Source organism: Globicephala melas, chromosome 12 (genome assembly GCF_963455315.2).
Source record: "Globicephala melas chromosome 12, mGloMel1.2, whole genome shotgun sequence".
Classification (NCBI taxonomy): domain Eukaryota; kingdom Metazoa; phylum Chordata; class Mammalia; order Artiodactyla; family Delphinidae; genus Globicephala; species Globicephala melas.
This window is the reverse complement of record NC_083325.1, coordinates 53,599,101-53,623,441: the sequence shown is the minus strand read 5'-3', so window position 1 is coordinate 53,623,441 and position 24,341 is coordinate 53,599,101.

Below are 24,341 nucleotides of genomic sequence, written 5' to 3'. Positions count from 1 at the left end.
CTGGTGAGATTTGGCTGTTAAAACCATCATGCTCTCCACCCTTGTGAACCTATATTTATTCCTGGTCCTCTCAGTACGTAAGACAAACAAGAGCAGCAGCATCTGCCTTTCTCCAAAGCCCTCTGTGAGCTCACAGTCCCCTGAAAATGCCATTTCCCCCTCCCTAAGCCTTCCAGGGGAAACAGCAGGTACCTCTGAAAACAGCCAAGGCCAACTAGTCACCATTAGCTGATCGCTCGCTCCTGGAGGAAGTCATCCTGGCCTACAGCGAGGTCCATTTCCAGTTATTACCACTAGACAAACGGCTTTTAAATTACATCCTAAAAGGCTAACAGGCCATTTGTCTTTTTCAGTAATGGCACAGAGATACTGTATTACTGCCACCCCAGCCCTGCAAAGGAGCTCTGACTTGCAAGGGGGAGTGTGGGTGGGTGGATAGGAAAGGGGTCCAGGAGACAGAAACACCTGACTTGGGGGGCGTGGGGTGGGATTTGATTCAGAAAACCTGGCGGCTTTTCTAGAGCCAAATGGGGGCGCGCCGCACTGGCTAGACCTCGGAGAAGGCAACGCTGAGGTGATTTTCCCTGGCAGGTGTCTAAGATTAACAGAGAGAACTGGAGCTGAGCTTCTGGAATGGGAAAGGTGAGTGAAGAGGAGGGGCACTGGAGTAGGGAGAGAGAGACCAGACAACGCCTATGACCGGGGCTCGGCCAGCAGGCTAGAGTTGGGACTTTATCCTCAAACATGCGACCCCAGGAGCATGGACTTCCCAAGGAAGCAGCCAGATGCTCTGACTCTGAGCTCAGCCTCTGGGCTTCCGGCCTTGCCCCTTACTACCCTTGGGACATCTTAAAAGCCGGGAACTGCTACCTCCACCAGGCCAGGCGTTAACTCTGTGACATGTTGTGAATAGGGAAACATTAAAGAAAGAATTCCGGCATTCCTCCTCCACGCTCTAAAGCCTTTGTTTACCTTATTAGTCCAGGCCTGTCAGTTCCCCCGTGAGATGACAGGTCTGGAGGGTGAAGGAAGCTGTCACCGCATGGTTTCCACGCTGACAGTCTGTCTCGCCTTCGTTTCAGCACATAGCCTGCCTCGAGGCACCAAGTCACGCCACATCTTTCAGATCGTGGCCTCCCGGGGGCATGGCGAGACCAGAGCCCCCCGTCTGGAGCCCAGAGAATCACACAGAGGGGCCTCTGGGCCTGCCAAGAACAAAAAGCTGGCAGCTTTCAGGGATGGAGTTATCATCATCTCACGGCTGGCTCTCCCTGCCTTCCCAGGGAGGAGGTGCCGCTTCTGTGGGACTTTCTCCCTCCTGCTTTCTGCAAGACACCTGAAGCCCCCCCTCGTGGAAGCAATCACTGGCTGTTTAAGATACTCCACATACTAACCTCATGTCCCTCAAACTGGAGTTTCCCACTCTTAGATATGCTCACCGTACGAAGAGTAAGCATCACTTATGTTTAGGAGAGTCGATTTTATAATGATAAAGAGTTTGTGGGGGAACCACTATTTCTAGATTGGAACAAACACAAACATTAAGAAATAAAATGCATATTTTGTGTGCATTTTTAAAGATAACACAAAGTCCAAGATATTTCATTCTTATGGAACGGAGTTAAGCCCCTGGGTTACTTGGATTTACATTTCCACTCTTCTCTGATATTAGGGATGCTTTGGTGAAAAGTTTAAGAACCACTTAACTCGCATGACAAATTACAAAATAGTTCCCAGTATCCAGTTTCCAGCAAGTCTACAGAATATGTCTGTCTCAAGTTCTTCATTTATAGCAATAATAAAAAAAATAGTATTCATATGCCAAGTGCTATTCTAAGCACTTTATATGAATTATCTTCTTTAAATATGGCCACCAACCAATGAAACAAGGACTATTGTAACTGTTCAAAGAGGTTAAGTGATATGTCCAAGGTCATGAAGCTTCAAAGTGGTGGGACCAGGATTTAAACCGCGTCACTAGGACACCAGACCTTCCTTTCTTAGCCATTCACCCACACAGACTATAAAATGAAGGGCCTGGATCGAGCAATCTCAAATGTCTCTTTCAGCTTTGCATTCCCATGGCTAAAGTACAAGAAATACAATCAAATAAAGAGAAACCCTTTCTTATAAAAGCAAATCCAAGACAGTCAGGGCGTCCTTAGTTTGGTCTCCTCCAACCTTGGTAGGAGGGAATTTCGAGCTGGCTTCACTACTAGAATCGATTCAGGCAAAATGGAATCTGAGAAAGCTTCTTGGAGGAAGCCCTGGGAGTGGGCTCGGAGAGCAAGGACCCGAGGGGCTTTCCAAAGCGTACACAGTGCCAACATGTGTAGAGTGGGAGTGGCTGCTTAGCAGCTGCACCTGCCTAGAAAGCAAATGGAGGAGACGACAGTCAAGGGACAAACGTGTGATGTGAGAGGAGGCAGCACGGCTGAAGAGTGGGCTCAGCAGGAAAGCCTCTGTCTGTGGGCTCCTAAGGGCTCTGAGCACAGTGGCCCCTGAAGGACAGGGACACCTGGGGCCCAAACCCTACCTTCCTGCCCCTTCCAAATGGCCTTCCGGCCCTGTTCTTATAAAAAGCACAGTAAAGGCAGGTTTAATCCACCAAGTCAAGGGAAGAAGCAGACAGCCATGCAAGAGGTCCAGGGGAAGAGAACACAAAGGGAGGGGAGCCTCAGTGAGAAGGTGTGTGTGAGGGAGGGGAGGCCCCACCAGTCTCATGGCCCATCAAATGCTGGGGAATGGCAGTGGGGCCATGGGCTCAATACTGGAGAACATGGAGCTTTTATTAGCATTGACCTGAAGGCTCTCTTTACCCATCTGTCTCTAAACGTCCCCCCCCTCCTCCCCCAAACAGTCCAGAGCTCAATGCCTCCCCCAAAATGCTTGGCTCAAGATAATGCTGCCAAAGAACCTGGCGCCATATGGCCAAGGATGGGATGCGGGGGAGATTTCAGAATACTGAACTCTTGGTACAGCCTGGGTATCAACCAACCAGGACAGGGTTCTCACCAGATAACTTTGTGTTAAGTCCCTTCTGCCATTTAGCTTTGTAACCTTCAGTGACGTCTCCCCACGTGGGGCAGGCAGTCATCCTCATAATTAGCTGCTGTGGATTTCCCCCAGTGGCAGCACCTGCCTCTCTGCCCCAAATCCCTCTTCATACCCACATACTTCCCTCAAGTCCTGGGCTCTCTCCAGCAAAGACCATTAAAGCACATGACCCACCGGGGCTTCCCTGGTGGCGCAGTGGTTAAGAATCTGCCTGCCGATGCAGGGGACGCAGGTTCGTGCCCCGGTCCGGGAAGATCCCACATGCCGCGGAGCGCCTGGGCCCGTGAGCCATGGCCGCTGAGCCTGCGCGTCCGGAGCCTGTGCTCCGCAATGGGAGAGGCCACAGCAGTGAGAGGCCCGCGTACCGCAAAAAAACCCCCAAAAAAGCACATGATCCACACATCATTCACTCTAACCTCCAAGCTGTCACCCAACCTCTCCCCCTGGAAAGTGCCCTCTCCTCCCCTTCACTGGCCACATGTCCCTGCACTGAGCTCTGCCTATGGCCTCCTGACTCCAAGAATTCTTCCCTCCAGTCCAAACAGTGTTGTTAGCATCTCTTCCAGGACACTTTACCTGGACTTGGCGTTTGATGTTAGGAAGCTCTGCTCTTGAGTGAACACTGCCCTATCACGTTCATTTGACTGCTTCATCCATGAGTTCTGCCGCCCCACCAAGGTTGTTTGCTCCTTGAGGGCAGGGAGCAGGCTTCAGTCTCCTCTTGTAACCCCATGGTGCCCAGGGCAGGACTGAGCACTCTGCAGGTGTTTAACAACCACCAAGCAATCCAAACTGACCTATGCCTGGATCTGAGTCCTGGCCCTGACACTGGCAGTCACCTCTGTTTGGGGGCCTCTATAAGCTGAAAGGTTGGACTGTGGTTCCCAATGCTGGCATCACATCAGAGTCACCTGGGGACTTAGAAAAAGTCTCACTAGCCAGGGCCTACCCCAGGTCTTCTGTTTGAATAGTGTTGGGTGGGAACAGACATTAGTTTTTGTACAGTTTTAAAGCGTTCCCGGTGATTCCAAGGTGCAGCCAACACTGAGAACCACTGGATGAGATCATCACAGTCCTGTGCACTTTGTGCTTCCACGAACTGAAATGAATTGGACGGTATTCCAGGTGAGGTCATCCCTGAGAGAGGGTTAGCTTTAAAGCTCCTCCTCACTGACAGGCAGAGGGAGGCCACCGGTGAGGCTGTAGTAATAGCTGCTGTCAGAGCTCACGGGAGGGTCACACCTACACCCATGGCGGGTCCTCCCCTGGGGCTGTTCTTAGGTGACGCTTACTCCAGAGGACTCTTAGGTGCTAAATGAAAGGGTTAAGGCCTCCCCCACATCTGCCCCCCGCCCCCTCCCTACGTGCTCTTTAGAGTGTCAGGAAAAGTTCAAGATTGCTGCTGGCAGGTGTGCCAGAACTCTTGCCTGAACATATTGGATTATAAAATATGTGGATGTGACAAGCATATCTGACAGGTCCGTTTGCTTCATACTAAGATGATGTTTAGAAGAAAGACATGTTTTTGCACCGTTGTGGTTTAGAGTTTTCTGGTTGTTTTGTGTGTTTCCCAAGTGTTTTCATTCTTTCCTCCTTCTTGAAATACGGTCCTGACTTTGAGTTGTGACATCTATTAAAAACTAAGCTAATGAGAAAGCGAAACCCATGGGAGTACATTAAATGCCACTTAGGAAAGTTGATTCCGGATCCTTCTCAAAGCCAAATCTTGGACACCAAATCACGCTCAATCACAGACCTTCATTTTTCCTTGGATAGAAAAGTCTTTTTGTAACTCTCCCTCATTGTGGCGCTGCATAAATGGGGCACATTCATATTCTCTCTGACCCTCCCTCCCTCCTTCCTTCACTCTCTCACTTGTTGAAACAAGCACAGTAATTGCATTACCAGATTTCCAGGATTAACTTTTCGTTCAAGGAAAAGAGCTCAGTTTGAGCGTGTATCTGTAATTAGAGGTGGTAGGGTAATTAGCTGCACACAGCTAGATTGTGTCTACAAGGAACCTAGAAGACAGGTCTGTTTGTTCTGTTTCATCAAACAATTTAATCAAACAGTGAGTGCCTTGCTCACAGGCCTCACAGAACAAATATTTGCTGATTGATTAATTCATCAAACAACTGGTCAATTCAGCTAAACCAGCTCTTTGCTGTCCAGTAAGCCAAGGAAAGAAAAATAATTGACCTAAGTCTTTCACTTTTTAAATGGCTGCTTTGCTGCCTTATAGAAACAACGGCAGAACAGCACATGGTAAAGGTGTTGAAATCCACTTCTTTCTTTCCTTTTAATGTCTTTCCAAAATAAATAGCATTTAAAAATTAATAGGCTACAAAATGAAAATCTACAAAAGACACTCATCACTTTGTCTACCCAAAGGCCCCTTCCCTGAGTAGCCTGTCTCCTTGGAGTCAAGGTGTGTCCTATCATTGAGAGGCTCTTAAGTCAGCGCATCCCTCCAGCAGAGCAGGACTGACCCGTGGAGACAGCCTCTCACGTGCCAGGAGAAGGTGCAGCACATCGCTGGGGATTTTGCTGTGGACATGATGCCAACATCTAGATGCACAAGGAACACCCAGACCGGACCCTGGTGTCATGCCCCCCTCACAGAGAAACCTCTGCTTTCTTTGTTGCTATTAGCAGATGGTAATGACTGGCTAGAAGCCCTGCTTGGCCCTGCTCTGCTGGTAGAAATTCCTGGTGGGGAGTGAAGTGTTTCAACACACTTAATTTTCCATTCTGGACCAAGTGACCAGAGGAGATTTGTCTCTGTTGGGCCCAGAAGAAAGAAGTTTGCCCCACAGCAAGGCAAGGCTCCAGCTGTGCACAGAGTTGCCTGGCCAGAGAGGCTCTCTGCTGAGGCTGAGGAATGGCAGGGAGGCTGTTTTCCATGAAAAGCAATTTAAAGTGACATGATGTTAAAGGCCAAGAGTCCAAAAAAGGCAAACAGCCCATCACTTGTGAGTGATCCCCTGAGTCCAGTCACATTTTTTAAAAATCCATCTCACAAATCGTTCAGTGTTTAACTTGAAGTCCATTTGTTAATTTGGTAAACACTGGCATGATATTGACAGTATGACTCTAATCCAGGCAGGAAGGAAGTATCAGGTGTCAGATGACTTCAGCCCCCTTTCCAGTCCCTCCTCACCTGAGGGTCAGGGAGGGGGTAGTGACAGTTCAGACAGCAGGTGGAAGAGCAGCGAGACAGGGGCTCCTTAACCCTCCGTGTGCCAAAATGCTCTCACTTGGGGTGGAGGGTGGAACCTGCAGATCTTGCCTCTCTTTTAGCAGTACAGAGCAGTTTACCATTCACAAAACACTTCTCACAGTTCCTGACTAATTAAATCTTCTGGCCTATGAGACCAGCTGTGATAAGGGTTAATTTTTAAATTAACTTGGCTGGGCCACAGGGCCCAGCTATTTGGTCAAACATTATTCTGGGTGTTTCTGTGAAGGTGTTTTTTTGGATGAGAGTAACATTTTTTTTTTTTTTTGCGGTACGCGGGCGTCTCACTGTTGTGGCCTCTTCCATTGCGGAGCACAGGCTCTGGACGCGCAGGCTCAGCGGCCATGGCTCACGGGCCCAGCGGCTCCGCGGCATGTGGGATCTTCCCGGACCAGGGCACGAACCCGTGTCCCCTGCATCGGCAGGCGGACTCTCAACCACTGCGCCACCAGGGAAGCCCGAGATTAACATTTTAATCAGTGGACTTTGAGCGAGCAGATTCCTCTCCATGATGTGGTGAGCCTCATCCAATCAGCTGAAGGCCTGAATATCGAACAAAGTCTGACCATCCCTGAGCAAGAAGGAATTCTGCCCGTTGACTGCCTTTGGACTTGATCAGCAACTCTTCTCTGGGTCTGCAGCCTGCTGGCCTACCCTGCAGATTTTGGACTTGCCAAGCCTCTATAATCACATGAACCAATTCTGTAAAATCCGTCTCTCTCTCCTCTCTCAGAAATATATTTCTGTTGGTTCTGTTTCTCTGGAGGACCCTGTCTAATACACCCAAAGTGTTATCAACCCTATTTTATGGATGAGGAAACAGCTTCAGTGAGAACAGAAACCAAAATCAGGCCACTGCAATGTAAATTGGTCACAGAGACAGGTGCTGGGTCTGCATTCTAACATGATGACTTCGCCATTTAGTAACATAAAAACCCAGGGCTGGAAGAGAACCCAAGAGTCGGGCTTTAGCCCCTGCCATCAGACAGGCATATGTCTTGATCATATCACTTCTATTCTTGAAGATTTCCAGGCATGTAACCCCACTCCTCACTTACATGACCCGTTGCTTCTTCCTCCACTGCCAATTGGAATGACCTTCTCTCCTAATTTAAACTCATTTTCTTTGGTGATATCACCCACACAGGAGAAAAGTACTGCTTATAAAGTTTCTAGCAGGAGCCCTCCATGAACTAAAAGACAGTTTTAAATAGCATGTGGCCCAAAGCTAAGAACACAGCAGCAGATGCACAGAATAAACAAACAATTGTGTTTGTGGTATCCTACAAAGGTGATCTAGGCTTTGTAAACTATAAGGCAAATATACAAATGGAAAGTACTGTCATCATTAATGTTCCAGGTTGCAGGACCGGATGAAGTTGAGAGTACACTCAGTTTCTCAGGTCTAAGAAGCAGATCATAAAAGCTTCTGGTTCAAGGCTGAGACTACTCCATTCTAAAAATTAGTTTAAGTGAGATGATATGAGATTTAACACTCTAAACTTAACTAAATAAATTCTGGACCCCTGGCTTAGACCCTCTCCAAACCCTCCAAATCCTTTCCTTTCTTCATAGTAAAATAAATAGGTGCCCCTTCTCTTATTAAAGAGAACTGTTTTGGTCGCAAGAAATGGAAACCATCTTACATTAACTTAAATGCACAAGTGTAGGTCTCACAGACCCTGAAGGCAAGAGCAACTAAACCTAAGGAGGGGACTGGAATCAGAAAATGGAAAGCCATGGGGAACCCAGGGGCTACTCCTTCTTCCTCTCACAAGGACTCCATTCTTGTCTCTCTGCTAACTCAGTCCACATAGTGGGGAAAAGCCTCCTTCCTGGTCCAAAATTTATAATGTCTTCTTTGTTCAAAAGTCTAGCCAAGAATGAAATCTCTTGGTCCTTATTCCAGATTCTTGGGTAAGGAATTTTGACTGTTCACCTTTAAGCCAGATGTTCACCCCTTATCCAGTTGACTGTGGCAGGGGTCTGGGGTCAGTTAGTACCTCCCATGTGGCTGGCAGAGGACCTATGACTATACACCCTTGTGATCCAGGACCATAGGATGGAGACAGGAAAGTCACCCCCTAAATTGTCAACCATACCAGTGTTTCTGAAAGTTGCTCTGCATCCAAACCACCTGGAAAGCTTAGAAAAAACACAGATTCTGCAAGCCTACTCTAGCTCAGAGACCTTGGACCAATAGCTTCCAGCTGCCAGCAGCATTGTCTACTTTCCCCAGAATGTTCTAGGAAGGGGAAAGGATAATCAGTGCATGTAGAAATAGCCTCTTCCCCTTTTCCCACCCCACCCAAATGGTTCTGTGCAACTGTCTGAATCCCCTTTTTGGGGAAAACACTGTAAAATATCATCAGGCAATGCAGAGTGAGAGATGGGGAATAATAATCTAATAACCCTGTATCAGCCTTTCACCTTGTGTCAAGTGCTTCCCCTCTTGCTAAGCGCTTCCTGCCAGCTGGTCATTGAGCGAGGCTGTTTAATAATTATGGCCTCTTTCCATCTTCACAACGATCCCACAAGGTACATGCTTTTTATTCTCATTTGACAGACGAAAAAAGTGAAGCTCAGAGAGGTTAAGGGACTTGCCCAAGGCCACTTAGCTAGTCAGTGACAGAACCACTTGTATGCTTGTCTCCCTCAGTTCTATGAGGCCAGGGATGATATGTCATTGCTTTTGCCCCTCCCAGGATCCATCTGCAGCACCTGGTGCCTGACACAGGACAGCTGCTCAGTAGTGTTTATGGGGCAAATGTAAAATAAATGAATGGCAGCCTGACAGTCTTCAGCAAGCCCATTCCACGTGTTCCTACCAGAGCTCCCCACCCGTCTGGTTGTTGCACCTTGGCAGGTCTTGGTGGGTTATAAGTCGACTGAGATACATAACCTCTCAGCTGCTGGGGCAGCCAGAGCCCTTGGACCAGTAGCTTCCTCTGGCTGGAAGCAGCCTTGTCTACTTTCCTTAGAATGTCCAACAATATTCTGTTCTACAGGTGGTATGATTTGAGAAAGTGTGGGAAGTACAGCACAGTCTCATTTAAAGAGTAAATATATGTCCTGCTAATTAAAAACTTGGAAGGTGGGCTGTGAACCCACCCCAACCCTTTCGAGTTATCCTGAGACATTTAGAGAATTGTTCTGGGACTTCCCTGGCAGTCCAGCACGTTGAGACTCCGTGCTCCCAATGCAGGGGGCCCGGGTTTGATCACTGGTCAGGGAACTAGATCCCGCATGCCGCAACTAAAGATCCTGCAAGTCACAACGAAGATCCCGCGTGCCACAACTAAGACGCAGAGCAGCCAAATAAATAAATATTTAAAAAAGAAAACAAAAAAGAAAATTGTTCTGTATCCTCTCTCTTGGGAAAGTCCTGGATGACAGCCCTCATGAGCCAGCAGCCTGTTCCCTTCCAGCAAGAGCACCCAAAGGCTCCAGAGTTAAACTCAGACCCTAATGAAAGGCCGGCAGCATCTGGCATTCTTCACGTGAAACCCAGAGGCCCCCAGCTTGATGCCAGGACTCCGAAATGCCTTTCCTGCCAGGGGATTATGTTCATTTGCACAGGATCTGAGACAGAAATTCCAAAGAGATGATACTGGAAACCAAAGGCCTATATCGTATTAATAATACAGACAGGAAGACTCCCTTGGCAGCTGGTAGCAAACCTATTACATAAAGAAGGGGCCCTGGTCCCAACCCCAGCCCCAGCAAGCCAGCCAGGTCATTTCAGATTACGAATAGACACAATTCAAACTTACTATGTCTATTAGAGACTTCGTCTCTGTTTAGCTATTAGGTTTACGCACTTACATGCTAATTTCTGAGTCAAAGAATCAGAGATCTCTCCAGATGAGGTATCCACCACAGCTCAGCAGGCTACAAAAATCAAGCTGTACTTACCCTTCATTGGATCCTCCGTGCCCGTGTCTGGGTGCAGCTGCAGCAACGAGCAGAGGCCAGAGTCGGTGGAAGGCTGGGTTACAAGGCACAGCAAGGAGAGCATCAGCTCTGCATTCAGAGACCTTGGGTCAGAGGCCTGTCTCGGCCACTCACCAGCTTGGTGACTGTGAAAGAGAGAGAACCCACATTTTTAATTGACGATTTTAAACTTCAGCCAGCCCAGGCACCCTCAGCTCTCACCTATCCCAAACCCCGATTCCAGTTCCCAAATTCCTATACCCACCACTTCTTCAGTCAGCAAGCAAGCTAGCTAAGCGGAGGTCAAAAGCAGACAATCACACCTTTAAATGGTATGATTTCAAATATACACAGACAGCCCTCAGCTTTCTCATCTATAAAACGAGAACGCTAGTAATCCCTGCCTGGGTTCTGAACCCTTATGGGTTCATATTCTTGCTTGGGATCATTAGTTGTATAACTTTATTTAACCTCTCCTGGCCTCAGTTCCTCATCCATAAAAGGGAGACTGTCCTGTGGAGAGGGGTCATGAGATTGGTATATTTCTTCTTTTGTAAACCGCCACTTGTTCTTTTGGAACACTTAGATTATATTGATTTGTAAGAGCTCTTTATATATTATAAACTTTAGCCCTTCCCCATTAATACCACATTTTTTGCTTAGTTTACCTTTTATTTATGACATATAAAGTGCTTAGCATGGTGATTATGACATTGGCAGCAATTTTATTATTGAGAAATGGTTTCTATGTGGAAAGTGCTAGAACAAGATGAGCTATCATTACTTTGTTGTTACCAACAAGGGCAAGGCTGGACCCAAAGAAAAGGAGCTCTACCTTCCTGGAGAACTGAAGCCAATTTGAGCCAGCTGGAAGCAAGGGGTGCTATGGAGACAAACGTGACTGCCTAGGGCTATGCTAGAGACCTGAGGTCCTCAGGTGAGAAAGACAAATGTTGAGAGGAACCAAGATCCCGAAAATGAAGGGCTTTCCTGGAATCAGATTACATCCCATCACCACCCACAACATATACACACACACACATCATATATCGGACATCACACATATACATACACATCACCCACATCACACACACATACACATAACCCCCCCTCACACACACAACACACACATTCATACTCATCACGCAAACGTACATTTCACACCCATCTCTCTCTCTCTCTCTCTCTCACACACACACACACACACACACACACACACACACAACACACACGAGAGCAGTAGAAAGGCTCACAAGAAAGACCGCCTTACATCACACCTTTGGAGAAAACAGAGAGCAGCTCACCTGAAGAGCCGGCACCGGCTAGAACAGAAACCAGGCTGAGAAAGTGCCTTTGTGTGAACAAAGGTCACGGTTGCTTAGCAAGAGGAGCTTCTGGGAGCAAAAGGAAGACAGTAATCTGGGTGCCTGTGTGAAGACCTTGCAGGACCTACACTTTCTATGATCCTCAAAGCAGCCCTCGGAGGTGTCCGGGACAGGTATTTACAGGCCCTTTCACAGAAGGGGAAACTGAGGCTTAGAAGGTGCATGTTTTATTTTAAAACAGTTCACAACTATCAGAACCAGGGCCAGGGTCTGGGTCTTTTGATTCCTATTCAAAGTCATTCATTCAACAAATATTTACTGAGACCCTACCTTGGGCCTGGCCTTCAGTTGTCGGTTTGTTTTAACACCTGGTTATAGAAGGTTTCTGAGTTCCTCAAGCCTTTCCATGTTGGCCTAATGCACCCTAGGATTCCCAGAATCAGCGTCTCAGGCTGCAAGGATCCTTGGAAAGGACTCTGGCCAGACTGGCATGTCTCAGGGTTTTGCAAATATTCCTATATCACATGCCTAAGAAAACAGAACATGGTTCTGTTTGCCAAACAGCTGGACCGTGGCAGCTCTAATAAAGACCAAGCTCAGGGGCCAAGCAGAATCCTCCAGTTTATTTAATAGCATAAGGGGTTTGCAAGTCTAGGAAATACCTCTGGTTTCACTGCCCTGGTTGAAAACCCTTTTACATTCTACTTCCTGCTGACTCAGCACGATGAACATGGCTTGGGTTTGGGCTGGAGGGGTGGAAGATACCTTTGTCCCTAACCCCAGTTCACTGGCTTGCCAAAGCAGCCCCGTGGGCTCCGTCTCACTTCATTCCCCCAGCAAGCTCCACCACCACCGCCTGGACTGTTCATGGGTCTGAGCAGTGATGAGACCACAGAGACCCAAAGCGTGCCCAGGAAGAGGTGCGACATGGAACTCACAGCTCTCTTGGTCCCTCCCTCCTCCCCGGTACCCTCTCCCTCAAGAACTGCTCCCCTTTCAGGAAAGTCTAATCAGCAGGCGGCCAGATCCGTGGTAACTGAGCTCAGACACTGGATCGAATGTCCGGTGGGCCCCCACCATAAACGGCAGGTCACATAATTCAACTTGATCCCTCACTCCATCCTACACTTTATATGCTTCGGGGGACACGGCGGCTGATGGTGAGAGAGATAAGTCCCTGCGATGGGGCTGCAAGATGAGGGATTGCTCTCAAATGGAAAAGTTACTTCGGATCCAAAGAGGAGCAACTGGCTCAAGACCTTGCAGAGGGGAGAGGAGGGGAGGGGAGGGGAGGGCCACCCTGGGGAAGCCCAACCCCAGTTCCCGTTTTCCACTCTGACCCCCATCAGGAAGACTCGACCCTCCTCCTTACTCATGCCCCAGGCAACCTCAGAACCCTGTTGGGAGGTTTTGGAAGCCCCATTTTCTCATCTCTAACATGGGAAGGAGAAAATCTGCTGAGAAAATGAGATAAAATAGCAATGCACATCAGTCCTAGGAGGAAGAAACTTTGAACTGCGCAAGAAGGTTATTTTCCATCCACATGACCTGGTAGCCACAGAGCAAATGCTTCATTTTGTTCACCAGCAGTGACAGGGTTGAGTGGGAATGACGGTGGCACTTGGTTTGTCACCGAAGGCCTATGCAGTTGATATGTAAGAAGACAAAGTCCTCCACAGGGCCTCAGAAAAAGGCTCGGACTCCCCCTTCTGTTTTCACAGACCCAGCGCCCCCAGACCCCAGGAAACCAGAAACAAAGGAGCAAGTGGGCCAGGCCCTACTCGTCTCCACCTGCTCGCACACTCCCAGCTCGGGAATCAGGCCGGAGGCCCATCCTCCCAGCGGAGGCCTCGTACCTTTTGCTGCTGTGTGCCCCAGGGTGCAATCGCCCCTTTTGCTGCTGTGTACCTTGGGGCGCCATCCCCCCATCACACCTGCGTCTGGGCTTTTCCTGTGCGCAAATCTCTCTCGTAACAGTTGTGGCCGGACAGGCCCAATGGTAGGGCCGCTGTGCAACAATCTTTAGACACATTGCTAAATATTTCCAGCTGCCCAGAGGGCCCCTGTACTATATGAGGTGAGACTGTGACGTTTCACCGCACAGGCAAGGACAGCCAAAGGGCATCCCCTCGACTTTTCTCTACTGTCCTCCATTTGATGAAAGACTTGTGGTTAAACCTTTATCTTCCATAAACATTTAAAATGCGGTTACCTTGATTTCCATGTCTCATTTTTGTTTTATTAAAAAAATGGGTTCCTTGCAGTAAAACATCTGATACTGTGGATGTTCTGCAGAAAACAGATGTTTCTCCATGTAATAGACGTTGGCGGGCCTCCGCATGCCCACCAGGCCTCAGACTACCACTCAGATGCACGTACCCACACATGTGTCTCATGAAAGGCCGGGCATGGCTGGGTCCCACGAGGGACCCTGAGGCCACAAGGCCGCAAGGCTTGAGTCCCCACAGCCGTGGCACCCTTGAGCCAAGAGGCCAGAGAGGTAACATGACCTGGGACTCACTGAGAGGGCTCACTGCCTCTGAGTTCCGCTCCCTCTCTCTGCCTCTAAGGGGACAGGGGCAGAAGCTTCAAACCAAGTAGGCACAATCTTCCTCAAGGGCACACAAAGCGCCCTCGCCAGCTCTATCCCTCAGGCGCTGGGGCGGACTGGCTCGCTCATTTCCCCAGGAATTTTCTCCCCGTCCCCTCTGGAGATTCGCCTGAAACTGGCTGAGACAGCTGAGGCTTGCTTCCTTCCCAGGGATAGTAGCACCTTCACGGACCCTGAAAAATTAAGGGTTATCAAGACCCAAAAGAATTAGCTCCCTGCTATGGAATGTCTCAGGTACTCAGAAAGCTGTTTCTGGGCAACAGGGGACTGTCACGCTGGAGGGGGTCTCCACCATCCACGTGGCCCTACCCACAGGACAGTGTCCTAGAATTTGCCCAGCACTGGGATGACTGGGTTCCCTTTCAACCTGCCTCTCCTTCTCCTATGACCCCAGCAGCATCACTTCCCCTCTCTGTACCTCAGGATCACTTAAGGAAGCTGGACTTTCCTCTCACTGAGCTCCTGTAGTTCCTACAAGCTGAAACTCTGAGCCAATGATTCTGTGAACTTATTTCCCTAGAATTATATTTATAATTCCAAGTAAGATTTGTGGATGCTTACAGAAGTGTACACAAATTTAAAAAAGAGAGAGAGAGAGAGGATGATGATGACGACGACGATATTATAGCAAATGACTAAGAATCTAGGGTAGAAAAAATAAGATGAATCCTGGTTGCTACACAAAATCTTTGCTAAGGAGAACTATAAATTTGTGTCTGGGCTTCCCAGATGCAGAGCAACGAGGATAATACTGTCAGTTACAAGAAGTACGGTGTCACTGAGGTGAAAAAACAGACCATTACTCAGAAGAATCACAGATATTCTCGGGAGTGAGACTTCAAAGCAATTTCTCACAGGGAATTTTGAGGTGTGTAGTAAACCAGTGCTTTTCATCTTGAAAAACAAAAACAAATGGATAACTCTTTTTTTCAAAATAAAATTTATTTTCAAAATGCAAAGAAACAAAATAGACAAAAAAACTGCTCTGGCTGAAGGGGAGTTTGGGGACAAGGGCTCCATGCTCTGTGCAGGACGCCAAAGTAACCCACAACCTCGCTCCCCAAACAGCTCAGCTGGATTGACCAGGCACTGCATGAGTCACTGTTTCCAAACCCTGCCAGAAGGTAGGAGCCCCCTGGAGGGCTTGCTCAGCACAGAGAGCCCACAGCCCCCAGCAAACCGACTGCACCAGAATCTTGGAAGGAAGGGAGACAGGGTCTGATCTGTGTCTCCTGGTGATCTATGTTCAGCAAGCTTTAGAAACACTGCCATAAACCAATACCACAACAGTCTGGCTCAATGAAACAGCAAAAGCTCCTTAGAATGGCGAGCCCCATCCCTGGGAATGTGGCATTCTTTGTAAGGTAAGGCCCCAGAGGGGTAAGAGTACATGGAGTAGGCTGCCAGGGCCACAGACTGCTGATCCGGGAGGAGGCAGAGAATTTCTCTGCTCCCTCTCCGGCAGCCCCGCCCACACCTCCACACCAGCCGCCCCTTCCATCCTGCTCTTCCCTGCTCTCGAGGTGAAGCAGTCTTGCTGTCCTCTCCTCAGAGACATGCAAATATCATGGCAACAATAACAGGCAGAGCAGGCGGCAAGGCCTCCCTTCTGTGCAGCAGAAGTTGCAGAAGCACAAACCTCAGGTGACCTGATGGGCTGTGGACATGTGCTCCATCTTCCTACTCCAGCTCACCCTCCATAAGCCAGGTCAGGCTCCCACAGACTCTGCTGTCATCAGGGCATCCAGCTTGCAAAGTCCTTCCGTGACTTTCCATCGGCCATGACTTCTGCGTATGGAATTATATCATGGCGGTTTAGAGCTTGGGCTCTGGAGCCGTATCAGGTTCAAACTGTGATGTTCTCACTTTTGACTGGTGTGTCCTGGGCGAGTTCCTGCCTACTCAGAGCCCAAGTTTCCTCATCTGTAAAATGAAGGTGTCCACTAGGCAGGATATGCTAGCTTGTTTTGCAGTAGCAAACAACCCCAAAATTTCAATGGATTAAAACAACAAAGGCTTATTTTTTATGCAAGCAAAGTTGGCGATGGCTCCAGAGACCTCCCAAGGCACTTGCCCCGCTATGTGGAAGCTCAACAATCCAGGCTATTTCAACCATGTGTCACTGCTGTCTACCACACGCTTCCACGATTAGAATGGGACTCTGGAGGGCCTCGCAGAGACTTTTAAATGCTTCAACCCAGAAGTGATGCACGTCACTTCCCCTCACCAATCACTGGTCAAAACTAGTCACATGGGCTTCCCTGGTGGCGCAGTGGTTGAGAGTCCGCCTGCCGATGCAGGGGACACGGGTTCGTGCCCCGGTCCGGGAAGATCCCACATGCCGCGGAGTGGCTGGGCCCGTGAGCCATGGCCGCTGAGTCTGCGTGTCCGGAGCCTGTGCTCCGCAACGGGAGAGGCCACAACAGTGAGAGGCCCGCGTACAGCAAAAAACAAACAAACAAACAAACAAAAAACTAGTCACATGGCCCTGTCTCCAGCAAGGGTATGGGGAAGCATAATCAAGCTTGTACCTAGGAGAAGAGAAGCAGACATGGGGGAGCACTAACCATGGGGCAATGCATAATGGGGGGTTGGTAATCATGCGATCAATGTAAATCTTCAGCACACAGAAAAGTTTTAATAAATGTTCAACATCATTATTACTATCATGGCCTTCCAAAGCCCTGCCTTCTCTTCCGTTCTGGTTCTGGCCAGTGTTCTAAGGAGCAGTGGCCCATTTCCTAGCTTGCAAATCCTTTTACCCTCCAGGCTGGGATTTTTGTAGCTCTTCCTTTCCATTAAGCCCAGTATTAATCATGAGATTTACATCAGCCATCGTAAGAACTCTGGATGTTACTACAGCAAGAGGCCAAGGATGATTTATCATCCAATATATACACACAGCACACACATACTTGTTAACACGCGCATATTACAGAGGTCGTTAATTAATGTTTCATCAGCACTATCGCCATCAGTGAATACAGCTGGTTCAAGATCAAGAAGCAGGAGGGGTCACCAGATGCAGAGGGAAGAGCATTCCTGGGAAATGAATGAGAAGCCTGGGTTCTGAAACCTAAGTGTCCACATCTGTGAAATGGGGCTAATGTTCCTGCCAAGCTCACTAGGTTGTTGGTAGGACCCAGCAAGAGCAAGAAGCCGAGTCCCCTGTGAAGCATCATCCAAATGCAGGCCACAGTATCCCCTGACAGGTGCCAAGTACCACGCTGCCTCAGAAAAAAACTCAGCAGAGTCCTTTGAACATCTCAAGTGCTTCTTTTCTATCTCCCAGGGTTTCTCTCCCTAGAGATCTCTGTCCCCCACTAATTCTTATTCCCTTGATAACCAACTCACCATCAGATTGCATAGCCCAGTATTTTCCTCTCTCCAGACTTCCCGGTGAGGGGAGCGGGGAGGTCAGATTGTATTGGGGAGTGTGTGCAGGTTCCCAGCGCTTTTCCTACCAGAGCGCCGAGCTCTGGGCAACAGCTTACTGCTGCCCTAATCGTAACGAGGCTCACGCCACCATTACACAACTTTAGTACCAGCTTTTATGCGGGCATCTGGGGATGTGTGTACTTATGAGCAATCTGTAATGAAAAAAAGACCGACCTGCAGCAGGCTGGGAGAAGAGGGGCCCAGAGCACCAGGCAGGGCAGGCCCCATCACAGGGGCCGCCCCAGGCTCTGGGGACAGGGCTGCTGCCCTGGGACATTTAAGGCACTATTTGATCTCTTGTTAAGTTCCACATGGCTTCAATTTCCACGTGCTCTGAAAGAGAATGGAATTAGAGTCAACAGATCCATCGTGTCTTTCATAAAGATGTGTTCTTAATCAAGGAGATGGAGGAGGAAAGGAAACTCACATTCCTGGAAGGCCTACTATGTGCCAGGACCATGCCAAGAGCTTTGTTTCTATGCATTATCTCATATGAGCCTCACAGTAACCCACTGAGGTAGGATTTGTTATTAACCTTTGTGGTAGTTTGCAGAAAAAACCCCAAAAAGCCACAATATTTTGAGGTGGAGTCTGTTTCTCCATCCTCTGAATCTTGCTTGGGCCAGTGTGTTTGCATTAGCAAACACAATGCAAGCAGGGGCTTGAAAAGTGTCTGTGTATCAGACTTGCCTTCTCTTGCTGCTTTGAACCATTTCACTGCTATGTGAACAAGCACAAGCTAGCCTCCTGGAGGATGAGAGACCACATGGGGCATGACCCCAGCTGGGACCACAAACATAGGAGCGAGGCCATCCTAGCCCATCCAGCCACAGCTGAGGCAGCCCAGACCTGAAGAACACCCAGCCAGCCTGGAGACTCACAGGAAATACTAAATGCTTCTTATCATGAGCCACCCTGTTTTCGGGTAGTTTGTTGTTCAGTAAGAGCTGCCTGATACATCCTTTGTTACAGATAAGGAGTCTGAGGCCCAGAAAGCTCAAGTCAATTCTCCAAGGTTCCTTAACTGGTTAAACGGCAGAGAGGGGTTTGAACCCCAGGCTTATATTCAGTGCGCTGAATTACCATGGTTCCCCTACAGCATGCTGGCATGTGGAGTGGGACTCCTGAGAGCAAGCTGTCCTGAGAGGTGCTGACTCCCCCCACAGCCATTGCCACCATTCCCCTCGGAGGGAAGCTGGAAAGCCTCCAGTGCTCCGGAGACTTTCTGCCTAGGTGGGCTTCACATCTTACAAAAGGCACAGCACAGACCTGAAAACTTTTCTCTAGATGGCATTTTCATAAATAGAGTCTAATTTTTACATTGCTTCTTATTTAAGAATTGCTCCATCTTTCCGCCTAAAGAATCATCAGAAGACTGAGGTAGCCCCTGCAAGTTCTCTACTCCTCTGGCTCAGAAACCCTCACCTCTGGTCATGTGTGAGTGGTTTGAAGACAAACCTTTTTGTGTGTGATTTTTGTTATGATAAAATATACACAACATAAAATTTACTATTGTAACCGTTTTTAAGTGTACAAGTCAGTGGTGGTAAAGACCTTCATAATCTTGTGCACCATCACCACCATCCGTCTCCACAGCTCTTTTCATCTTATAAAACGGAAACTCTGCACCCATTAAACAGCATTTCCCCCATTCCCTCTCTCCCAGCCCCTGACAAGCACCATTCTACATTCTCTATGAATCTGATGACTCTCGGCACCTCATGGAAGTGGAATCATACAGTATTTGTCTCTGTGTGACTGGCTTATTTCACTTAGTATAACAGCCTCAAGGCTCATCCATGTTGTAGCATGTGTTAGAATTTCCTTCCTTTTTAAGGCTGAATAATATTCAATTGTATGCTTATCCATCCATCCATCAGTGGACACTTGGGTTGCTCTCGTATCTTAGCTACTGTCAATAATGCTGTTATGAATATGGGTGTACAAACATCTGGAAGATAAACCATCCAGTGTATCTGGGAATCCTCTTGTTCAATAGTTATACTAAGGGGAGTCATTTTGGATGTTTGAATTTATGCCCTGAGGAAACTACCTTCCTATCCCAACATCATGTTCCAAGGAGGGCTTGCTTAAATATGGACACACCAGGATCAGGGAGCCCCAGTTATGAATCCTCTGTGCCCCCAAAGGCAGTTAACTGAGAAGAAATCTCCCCAGCAAAATCCACTGTGCTTGTCAGTCTGTTCTTGGGCTAACCTGTGTACCTCACAGCGCAGCGGAACGATCACATACTTGTCAGTCTGTTCTTGGGCTAACCTGTGTACCTCAGAGCGCAGCGGAAGGATCACATACTTGTCAGTCTGTTCTGGGGCTAACCTGTGTACCTCACAGCGCAGGTGAAGGATCACATACTAGTTCTGGGTCCTAGGGGCAGGGCAGCCCTCCTTCCTGATGCAGAATTGGTTTTAAGTAGAATTTTGAAATAGCCACTGTTATATTTTAGCACTTCTGGGGCTCCTTGTCAGGTCCCTGCCTTCCCTACTTTGGAATGAGCCCTCCACCACCTCCTACCTTCCCAGCATCAATGTGCTCCACACCCTAGAATAATCTCTCCTCTCCTCCTCTTCTCTCTCCCCCTATTCCTCTCCCCTCCATTCCCCTCTCCTCATCATGTAGATGGGCCAGAGCTGGTGGGCCTTCTTTGGCTGTTCCTATTTAGTTCATTTTAACTATGTCTCATCCTCCATTTAGAATCCCACATATTACCTAGAAGCACCAGTGCTGTTTCACTGGTCTCTCACCTGGAAACAGAAGTGGAGAATCTGCTGGTAGCTGCACCAACTAGTTCAGTAACAACATAAACTGGATTCTAATCAATCTGGAATTTCATATGTAAACTCTCACATCTATGGTGAGGAAGGGGGTTGAGTTTGGGATCCTTCACAGCTTAAAATCTAAAGTCTGAACCTGTTTAAAAATAAAGTGCGTAGAAGACATCTTTTGATATGATTTATGGGATACTGTATGGAACCTGGAATTTATTCTTGAAAGCAATTGTGTGCAGAGAAATTAGCAGACACTAATTGCTTTCAAGAGAAAATTGCATCTCATTACAAACTATTGAATTTTTTTTTTTTAAATGACCTCCTTCCCTGCAGTGAAAACATCTGGATTCCCAGGGGCATGGGCAAAGCCAGAGCCTCTTCCAGCCCAAGATAGGTTTTGCAAGTTGGAGCTCTGAGTGAGAAAGGTCACAGGACAGGGAAGTGTGGGATTTTGTTGTTGTTGTTGTTGTTTTTTGCATGGCAAGTTAAATCTAGTAATGGGGCCATCAGTAACACGGAATTGTTTAAAATCTCAGCTTCAAGCCCAAACTCCACATGGCATTCAAGGCTCTCTAAAATCAATCCAGCTCCTCGGCAACCTGAAAATCCTGTCTTCTGTCTTGGACTGGAAGAGGCTCTCCACAGAGCTGCCTCCTGAGTGCAGCGCTGACGACAGAAGGAAAAATGCCTTTCCAAGGTTGTGGCAATCGATGTGTTCCACGGCCAAGAATGAAAATTTTAAGAATGGTCACTCATTAAGTAATCAGCAAGAATGACTCAGGCACCCATGATGTGCGCACAGTACACCAGCAGCTAGTTATCAAGATCCTGCCTATGTAAACATATCGGTTGGAGCACAGCAGCCCAAGGTCCCCAACAGCTGAAGGAGCCACAGCTTGATCGCGTCACGTCTGAGCGAGCTGCTACACACTTTTATTCTTCAGATGGTCCTTTTCCCAAAGGTAGAAGACGACTCCCTGGGAATGCTGTGTGGAGCAATGTTTTTTCAGACCGTTTTAGTCACAGAATCCTTTCTTCAAATTGAAATTTCACGTGGAAGCCCCGGATTTAAAACCCAAGGCCTACAGGACGGACCCCTTCCTTTTTGGTTCCTCAGGGGCCCATTTTTGGCTGCTTCTTGGGAAGGGGGCTGGGGGGTTGGAAGGCTGTACCCTGCTGTTTCTACAAGCAGATACTCCACATGACCTGGTAGTCCAGAGAGAGGGCCCTCCATGCCCGTCAAGACCATAGGAAAGTAGTTGCCCTCAACCTACTCTGAACCCCTCCTTACCTGCTTTCTCCTGGCTGAATCCCCACTGACTTTTCTGAAGGTCCAAAGCTGTTCTTTTCTGATGAAATCAGTCGACTGATCCAAAGCTAATACAAAGCCAGGCAGTGCAGTGAAGGATGGGGTGGGCAATACAATTCTGAGCCTCGTGTTTCACACTTTCTTCTCTGCATCACACAAGGGACCACACTTCACTGCCTGGGCCTTCAGAAAGGGTGATGAGGATGCTTCCTCCTTCCCTGACTCTCCTCTTCTCCCCTCAATTCCTTTAACCCTTTCCTCCCCAGAGGGTGGCAACCCTAACCATCTCCGTCCTTTCCCTGCCAGCCCCACCCTTCCCCATTCATGTATCAGTTTCTAACCCCTAAAGTCCCTCCCCATATCTTGCAAACATCACAGACTTCAGCAGCATCCTCTGACTGTCCCGGAGCCTCTTCCCAGCCCAGTATCTGCTGCTCTATGGAGTGAGGGAGGGTGCACTCTGGTCTTAAGGTTTTCCCACAACGTGGGGGCAGGATGGACAGTGGAGACGTCCTTTCCTGGATGCAACTGTCTTCTCAACAATAACTCACCATCATGAGGATCAATTCCCTAAAACAATAGCAACAACAACAAAACACTTCGGCTGGTCTTCAAGAGAGATTTATACTTCTCCTTTAATGCAACTTTGACTTATCTGGGGAGAGTTAATAACCCTGGCCATGAATAGCACCATGCCCAAATCTCTTCCTGTAACACCTAGGATTCTTCCTTTGTCACAGAACACAGAGAGGGGAGGAGTTGTTTTGTCTGTCTGTTTTAACTAGATAAAAGCAGAGTTGGTCTTTTTAAAATGGTGGATGGGTGTAGAAATCCCTGCCCCTTGAACCCTCCATTTCTCTGCTGGCAGGTCCGCTGAATAAGGTTGCCAAACTTAGCAAATAAAAATATAGGATACCCAGTTAAATTGGAATTTTAGATAAACAATGAATAATTTTTAGTATAATTATGTTCCAAATACTGCATGGGGCAAGCCTACCCCTGAGACAGCCCTAAGGAGCACTGACTGAACCCACTGTGTGGGAAATGTTGGCTTCAGTTAGGGGATCACAACAGTTGACCTCCAAGAGTCCTTCATCCCAAGGACTCTGATTTCTTATATACCAACACACTAAGAGTGGGGGGTACAAAGAACATGGGTCCTTGTTCTTGGCAGAAGGGCCCCCCTTCCTGAGCCTCAGCTCCCACCTAGGGCCCTGACTGTGGTAATGTCTCCTTCAGCTCAGGGGACTCAAACTCTGCACCTCGCTCTTTCCTCAGCTCCCAGACTGTCTCCATTTAGCATTACCAAGTGACCACCAACATTTGGTAACGGGCTCTGGCTCTGCCTCCCGTGTCTCCTTGACCTGCCTTCAAGGCTGGGACCGCCTCACTCATTCTCTACAACTATCACCTGACACTTGTGATGAGTAGCATTTGGCCAAGAGCTTGGCTGGGATATCAAGTCTCCCTCCAGACCAGCACAGGCCAATCTTTCCTTGCAGCAGGAGGGCCTGAGGCACCCAGAATGAGAATCCGTGTCAGGAAAGTAAATGAGGGTGTCCCTTCTTAAAAACAAGGAGCCAAGGTCACCATATGAGAGACAGAACTGTGTTTAGTTTGGCTAAACTCAGGTCTAATGGAGGGTGTGTGTGATAACTATCTCCAGGCTTGGCTAGGGGATACAGATCGAAGAGGAAAGAGGAGCTGGGCAGGGGACTCAAAGAATCAGAAGATAACGGAGGAGGGGAAACACAGTCCGAAATGCAGGAATGTACCCAGCTCTGGTTCACTGGATATGTTGAAGCAGGCTTACAGATAAAAAGATAAAGATGCTGTCAATAATGCTAGAGTCATCCTCCAGCAACCTCAACTTTCTCTCAAACTGAAAAGAAAAAAAGAAAAAGAAAAGAAAAAAGAGAGAGAGAGAGAGAAACCACCTCCATTTCTGTCTCATTTTAAAATGCAGGAGGATCACAGGAATCAGACTCCCTCACTTCAGACTATACTACAAAGCTACAGTAATCAAGACAATATGGTAATGGCACAAAAACAGAAACATAGATCAATGGAACAAGATAGAAAGCCCAGAGATAAACCCACACACCTATGGTCAACTAATCTATGACAAAGGAGGCAAGGATATACAATGGAGAAAAGACAGTCTCTTCAATAAGTGGTGCTGGGAAAACTGGACAGCTACATGTAAAACAATGGAATTAGAACACTCCCTAACACCATACACAAAAATAAACTCCAAATGGATTCAAGACCTAAATGTAAGACCGGACACTATAAAACTCTTAGAGGAAAACATAGGAAGAACACTCTGACATAAATCACAGCAAGATCTTTTTGGATCCACCTCCTAGAGTAATGGAAATAAAAACAAAAATAAACAAATGGGACCTAATAAAACTTCAAAGCTTTTGCACAGCAAAGGAAGCCATAAACAAGACGAAAAGACAACCCTCAGAATGGGAGAAAATATTTGTAAACGCATCAACGGACAAAGGATTAATCTCCAAAATATATAAACAGCTCATGCAACTCAATAATAAAAAAACAACCCAATCCAAAAATGGGCAGAAGACCTAAATAGACATTTCTCCAAAGAAGACATACAGATGGCCAAGAAGCACATGAA